The following is a 7,668-nucleotide window of genomic DNA, read 5'->3' as shown; positions in this document are numbered from 1 at the left end:
AAGTAGTATGATAGTTTTGATAGCGGTAGTAATGGTAACAGTAACGGTAGCAATGATAGCAGTAGTTTTGTAGCAAGTGTAACAGTAAAAATAGCAGTAGTAACTTAGCAAGAACATTATAGCCCCTCACAAAACTAACTCGATTACATGATGAATATCATCCAACTCCTCACCGACCAGTGATACGTCTCCGTCGTATCTACGTTTTCTAATGCTTTTACTCTTGTTTTGGACTCGAATTTGCATGATTTGGATGAAACTAACCCGGACTGACGATGTTTTTAGCAGAATTACCATGGTGTTGTTTTTGTGTAGAAATAAAAGTTCTCGGATTGGAACGAAACTTTGCGAGGATTTTTTATATATCAGAAAAAAAATACTGGACCCAAAAACCACCGGAGGGGGGCACCTGGGTGGGCACAACCCACTAGGGCGCTCAGGAGCGCCCAACTGGGTTGTCCCCACCAGGTGGCCCCGCAGACCCCGAATCCAACTCCATAAATACCTATTTTTCTAGAAAAAAATCAGGGAGAAAGAATTATGACGTTTCATGAGACGGATCCACCGCCACCTCCTGTTCTTCATCGGGAGGCCAGATCCGGAGTCTGTTTGGGGCTCCGGAGAGGGGGATCTTTGATCTTCGTCATCACCAACCCTTCTCCGTCGCCAATTCCATGATGCTCCCCACCGGGAGTGAGTAATTCCTTCTTAGGCTCGCTAGTCAGTGAGGGAGTTGGATGAGATTTATCATGTAATCGAGTTAGTTTCGTTAGGGCTTGATCCCTAGTATCCATTATGTTCTGAGATTGATGTTGCTATGACTTTACCATGCTTAATGCCTGTCACTTTGGGCCCAGGTGCCATGATTTTAGATCTAAACCGTTATGTTATCACCATTATATCAATGTTCTAGATCCGATCTTGCAAGTTATAGTCACCTAATATGTGTTATGATCCGTAAACCCCGAAGTGACAGAAGTCGGGATACTTTTCGATGATGATCGTAGTTTGAGGAGTTCATGTATTCACTATGTGTTAACACTTTGTTCCGGTTCTCTATTAAAAGTAGGCCTTAATATCCCTTAATTTCCAATTGGATCCCGCTGCCACGGGTGGGTAGGACAAAAGATGTCATGCAAGTTCTTTCCATAAGCACGTATGACAATTTACAGAATACATGCCTACATTATATTTATGAACTGGAGCTGGTGCCGTAGCGCCGTAGGTTATGACTGTTATATGATGAATATCATCCAACAAATTCACCGATCCAATGCTTACGAATTTATCTTATATTGTTACTGCTAAGTTACTGCTGCTACCGTCATTATTTCACTTGCTACAAAATTATTGCTATCAATGTTATTATTACTATTGCTATTGCTACTACTATCAAAACTATCATACTACTTTGCTACTGATCATTTTGCTGCAGATAGTTAATCTCCAGGTGTGGTTGAATTGACAACTCAGCTGCTAATACTTGCAAATATTCTTTGGCGCCCCTTGTGTCGAATATATAAATTTGGGTTGAATACTCTATCCTTGAAAATTGTTGCGATCCCCTATACTTGTGGGTTATCAAGACCTTTTTCTGGCGCCGTTGCCGGGGAGCATAGCTATATTTGTTGATTCACTTGGTATTATTATCAATTTAATCACTATGAAGAATCTTAAGGATACCAAGACTAAGATTTTTCCCTCTAAAATGAGGGGAGGTAAGGAACTGCCATCTAGCTCTGCACTTGATTCACCTTCTGTTATGAGTAGACTTGCAACACCACATCATGCTATTAATCCTGATATGTCACAGGTTATTGATGATGCTACTTCTATGAATGCTACTCATGATGATGCTAGTACCTTGCTTGATGATGGTGTGCCACTAGGTGTTTTTCTTGATGAACAAATTGCTAGACAAAAAGGTGTGATGGCACCTGGGGTCTCGACCCCCTTTTATTTGGGCGTTCATCTACATTTAGATTCGTGCTATGGACTGTCCAGCGGCAGACGTTTTTCAAGGTCAGCGTACTTCACGAGCTCAGTTAACAGAGAGAAACAACGGTGTGAAGTAGGCAGGGTAGGGAACAGCGATGCTCCTAGTCTGTGTCGAGTAGGTCTGGCAGGAGGTCAGGACTCAGGGCAAGGTTGAAAAGACAACTCGTATGTTTTCTTTTGGTGTTATTAAGAGACGACTCATGTGGGCTGCATGCATGTTTTGTTTTTGAGTGTTAAAAGACAACTCATGTGGGCTGGGCTCCACAGAGTTAACCGTGCTACAGTACCTATTGTCAGAAGAACGATGGACCCGAGGGGTTTCACATCATCGTGCATGTCTTCTACTATCAATATGCATGCAGCCCGAGGGGTTTCTGCCTTGTGATGAACAATATGAGACTAGGCCCAGATTCCTTCAAATATTGTCAGTTCTCCCATGCTTAATCAAGCAACAGACCTGCTAATTGAGACGATTGGTACAGTGCATGGCACAGATCTCGATGCACCTATTCTGGACGAATGGTGCAGATAACAGGGTGTCTAGGCACCCGGGACCTAAAAATCCATTCTCAACGATGCGAGACTTGCTCCCTCCCCATGTTCTGGCGGCTTGTTGCTCACTATTACCTCGTCAGTTTTCTATCAAGATATGGAAAACCAAAATCTTATTCATGAGCTAAACACATGATTTTTTTTGCCGATATATTGATACTACAGAATAACAGAGACAGGGAAACAAAAGTGTATACATGTTGTGGAAGAAAATGGCAATGCAATGCCGAGCATGTTCTAATGGGATGCGAAACATGAAGGCAAAACAAATATATGTTCAGAACATCATTCGCTGGGATATAGTCCACACGTATAAGACGCGTGGACGATGTTCGAGCGCGGCAGCGGCCGTGGGCCCCGGCGAGCGTGATGACGCGGCGGCGATCGTGGGCCTCGGCGCATGCGGAAGGCGCCAGGCGAAGTCGGGAGGCGACACGGGCGATCCCAGCGACGCGAGATGGGAGGTCTCGTTCGCTCTGGATTTTCAGACCCGGCGCTCGGTCTCATTCCAGCCTGGGGTTCTCCTTCTCCGCCGGGAGGCATTCCGACTGGTGCTGCTCGACACCGACGGGAAGATGGTGGATGCACGGGCACTCCGCAAAGGGGAGGAAGTGTACGACGACGATGCCATCTCGTTTCCGTGCCACCTGGTTAGGGTTGACCAGCGGATCCCACAACCATGCATACCCCTGCATGTTGGCCCTAGAGGCATTCGGGAGATAAAGGGGCTCGGGCGGATTCCCCACCTACCGCACCACCATATCAGTGGGCGGGGGACTCGCACCTCGAACACATCTTCTCCCATCTCTGGATCAGATCTAGGGTTCATCCTCCCCCTCCTTCCACTGATTCGTTCCGGTGGTGGCTAGGGAAGGTCGCCGGGGACACGCGGTCGTTCGCTCAGGTTGCGGGTGCCTCGGCTACGTCTCAAGGCATCGCTTTGATAGAGAATCGGGGAGGCGGCAAGTTCGGAGGGTTCCGCGACGGTGCTGGGCGCGGCAACACTGGAGGGGCACGTTCATGCCCCCCCAGCCAGGGGCGCAACCTGGTGTTGCAGCGCACGAGGCCCTTGCCCCCGCATGGTGACGCCAGATCTGGAGTCGCGGCTGTGGGAGATTGGTGGGAAGCGGCGGAGAAGATGCAAGGCAGGGGCACCGGTGATCAATGGTCTAACCATGCGACCAAGACGATGGCGAAGGGTAGAAATCCAGCCCCCCCCACCTTCTCCCGTTCCAATCAACAAGGGTGTCGAGGAGCGCTGCCTCAACTGCAATCTTATAGGTCACTTTGCTCCTCGCTGTCCTACCATTAGATGTGAGAAACGTGGCAAGCTTGGGCACATGGCGCAGCTTTGTCAGACTCCTTAGCCATGGGAATGCATTCCGTTTATGTGTGGGTTTGAATCCCCGGGACATGGGTTCTTCTTTATCCTGGACTGCTGTGCTTCTAAGCAAGCGGGAGAGAAAACCAACACTATGGTGATCACTTTGGTGGAGGGGTTGCATCTATGAAGGAGATTGAGAGTGAATTCAATAGTTTCTTTGCTCAGAAACCTAAGAAATGACGCTGCACTGCACGGCAGATCAGTCCAACACAGTTCGTTATGAGGTTTCCTAATGCTCGTGAAGTTGAAAGAGCCCGCTGCTATGGTAAAAAGCTTCCTATCCTTGATGATTCTGTTGTGGTATCCATTTCCCCTTGGTCAGCGTCAGTGGGCGCTAAGGCTGAACTCCAAGAAACCTTGGGTTCATGTCCGCAATGTACCCTTGGAAAAAAGATGTGTGCAACATGTGTCATATGCTGGTGGTTTGGTGGGTTTCACTTTGGAGGTTGATAAGGCTACTCTTCATAAGCCCGAATATGCTCGCATCCTTCTCGGGTGTAGGGAGGTGGAAAAAATTCCTCCTTCTGCTGAAGGAATGTTGGGTGAACAGTTTTATGATTTCTATTATGAGGTTGAGCATGTGGTGACAGGGCCTTCTGGTGCTAGCCAACACTCTGTTCCTGTGGACAGCAATTTTTCTCCTTCTGTTCCTAAAAAGGCTAGATTTGATTCTCAATCTTCTGCCTCGAATGAACAAGGAGGGACGAGTGCCTCAGCTATTGGGAATTCCTCTTATCAGAACTATACTGGTAGTACCCGGTTGTCTGCTGTTTCTGAAACTGAAGAGGAAGAGGATTGCGATGATGGAAATCATACTGAACTTCTGATACACACCATGGCTGAAGAGCGTGATGCTGTGAATCTATCTGATTCAGATAACTTGGTGGTGAGTCCGGAAAGTGATCCTGGAAAGGGGGGAGGGACACTTTGTGTAACTCCCCGATGCACAAGGAGAAGCTGAAATCAGGTGCTTGGGCTGTGACTCCTATTCCTCCCTCACCTGCTTTCTTGTACTATGATGAAAATGATGCTGGTGGTGACATACCTCGTTTATCAGACTATGTGGAGTGGCCAAGACTGCCACAGGTGGTTGAATTGGAGGATGGATCAATGGAAGGTGGTGATGCTCGTAGTGTGTACACCGTTGAGTCTCCTACTGGATCTCCCATTCACGATAACGTGTTGCGCGAAACATATGAACCTGTAGTGCCCAATCAATACCAGAAGCTGGTTAGGGTGGAGGAGAGGGCCGCAGATCGCATGAGGAAACGCAACTTTGAAGGTACTTCCCCACCTCCTGCTACTAATCAATTCTCGGTGCCATCCAATACTGCTATTATGTTGCGTGCCTCTCTCATGGGGGTTAACATCCCGGACGATATTTTGCTACCATTGATGTTCTTCGCGAACTTGAAACATCTAGGCAAATGCTTAGTGATAAAAATTCTGATCCTAACGATGTTACTATTAAGGATGGTTTGGGTAATGATGTTCCTCTCTCTTTAACCTGGGATGATCAGGATATGGGGGACGATACCCCGTTCATTACTGTTCAATCTAGGAAAAAAAGAGAAAATCTCCTAAAAAGAATAAGGTAGTGTTTACTTCTCCTATTATCTCAGTCAAACCTATGACTCGGAGACAGAAAAAAGAGGCTGAGGGTAAGTCTACTTTGAATCCTAGTAGACCTACCAGGGTGAGAGATAAACCGGACCGATACAAATGATAGGAGTTTTTTGAAACTGTAGGGGGGCAGGAAAGAATGGCATGGCTTCCTGCCTCACTGACATTATAAATGCCTACAATGTGGATTTCATCGGTTTACAAGAGACCATGAAAAAAAACCTATAAGCCCTCCTTTTTCAGGAGGTTTGATCCTCAGGCAAACTTTCAATGGGAATGGATCCCATCTGTTGGAAAACCTGGGGGGATTTTATGCGGCCTGAGGTTAGAAAAATTCGAGGTCATTGACACTATATGTGGTAGGTATATACTTCAGATCAACCTCTATGACAAAGTTAAAAAGTGCAAATGGGCTTTGCTGGTTGTGTATGGAGTAGCCCATGATGAGAACAAACCTGAATTTTTAGCTGAGATGTCCTCCTTCTGTAACAAAATTAATACTCCTTATCTGGTGGGTGGTGACTTTAATATCATTAGACATTGCGGGGAGAAGAATAAGAAAGCTCCTTTGTCTCATTTCTCGGACGTTTTTAATGCTATCATCCATTTGCTTGGGTTGAGAGAGATTTTTATGACTGGTGGTTGCTTTACTTGGTCTAACAAACAAGAGCATCCCATGCTGGAAAAACTGGATAGGGTTTTGATGTCATCTGACTGGGAAGATCTGTATTCTCTAGTGTCGGTGGTAAAATTGGTCAAAGACTTATCTGACCATAATCCCTTACTTTTGGATTGGGGGGGGGGGGGTGGCACCATCCAGGGCTCCGGGCAATAGGTGTTTCAAATTTGACTAGACCATGAATGCTCGCGTTGCTGCGCCCGCCCATCTTGCCGAAAGAGCATAAATATTTAAAAAATATATAAATAGTACAAATATTTGAGAACAATCTGAACGGTTCATCACTTCCTATTTAATGTTTTAGGTAAAGTGTTGCCTAAATTTTTATGCTATGATTTCGTAAATTGTCACACACATATATGGATTAACTGGAAAAAAACACGACATCCTAAATAATTTAGGATACCATTGGAGCACTAACTCGTTAAGGCATAATATTAATATGGTCTAAATGTAGCTTAAGTAGGGCCGGACTGAACAAAGCCAGCGAAGATAACAGGAGGCAACAATTAATTACTCCCTCTGTTCCCTAATATAAGACCTTCTAGCTATTTTAAAATATTGACTCCATACATACTAAAATGAGTGAACATAGATGCTGAAATGTGTCTACATGCATATTAATCAAGAAAAAACTAAAAGGTCTTATATTAAGGAACGAAGGGAGTAGATGTTGGTATCAAAAGTAATCTGAAATGTCGAGCAGAAGGATCTAGCAAATAGTTTTCAAACAATAAGGATAAGAATATATCCTGTTCATTTTCAGGCCAATAATAACATCTTAGCAGCTCTAATTGTTATACAAAGAAAAATGGTTGCATCATTTGATAGGACAATACTTTTCAAGAGGATCAATAGATTGATGGATTTCTTCATAACCTCCCCGCTTTCCCTGAATATTCCTGGTAGAATGTCGGGCTCGCCACACAAAGCAGAAGAAGCAGACTAACAAGAAATCTTCGGAGAGAGAGTAGAAACAAATGGTATACTCAAAGTTATCAAGCAAATTACCTCAAAAAAGTTATCCAAGCCATGTTCCTTATATGAACTTTCTGAGGCACAACACCCGTTCGCATTGCTGATCTCTATCACTCTATGATAGTTGCATGAAACCTGAGCATGTCTACATTCATAAAAGATTACCTATGCAAAGGAAGAGGTATCCATAGTTCAATAATTCACTGAAGGCCTGAAGCATATTCAAGGACAGAGAACCCAACAACACAGCTTTAGTTGGTATCAAAATAAATTGCATAGTAGCTAGCAATGAATGCAGTTTGCTTCAATCCATCATATCAACTACCTGTGAAAGATTAAGAAACAAAACCAGCTTAAATTGACTAATTATCTTTTTCCACGTAAAGCAATTCAATGGACCAATTAAACCAAAAGATCTTCCTTTCCAGGATAGTCGCGCGGTGAAATCAGAGGC

The sequence above is a fragment of the Triticum dicoccoides genome, chromosome 7A (assembly GCF_002162155.2).
Source record: "Triticum dicoccoides isolate Atlit2015 ecotype Zavitan chromosome 7A, WEW_v2.0, whole genome shotgun sequence".
NCBI classification, from domain to species: domain Eukaryota; kingdom Viridiplantae; phylum Streptophyta; class Magnoliopsida; order Poales; family Poaceae; genus Triticum; species Triticum dicoccoides.
The sequence above is the reverse complement of the archived record's forward strand: the minus strand, read 5'-3'. Positions refer to the sequence as shown.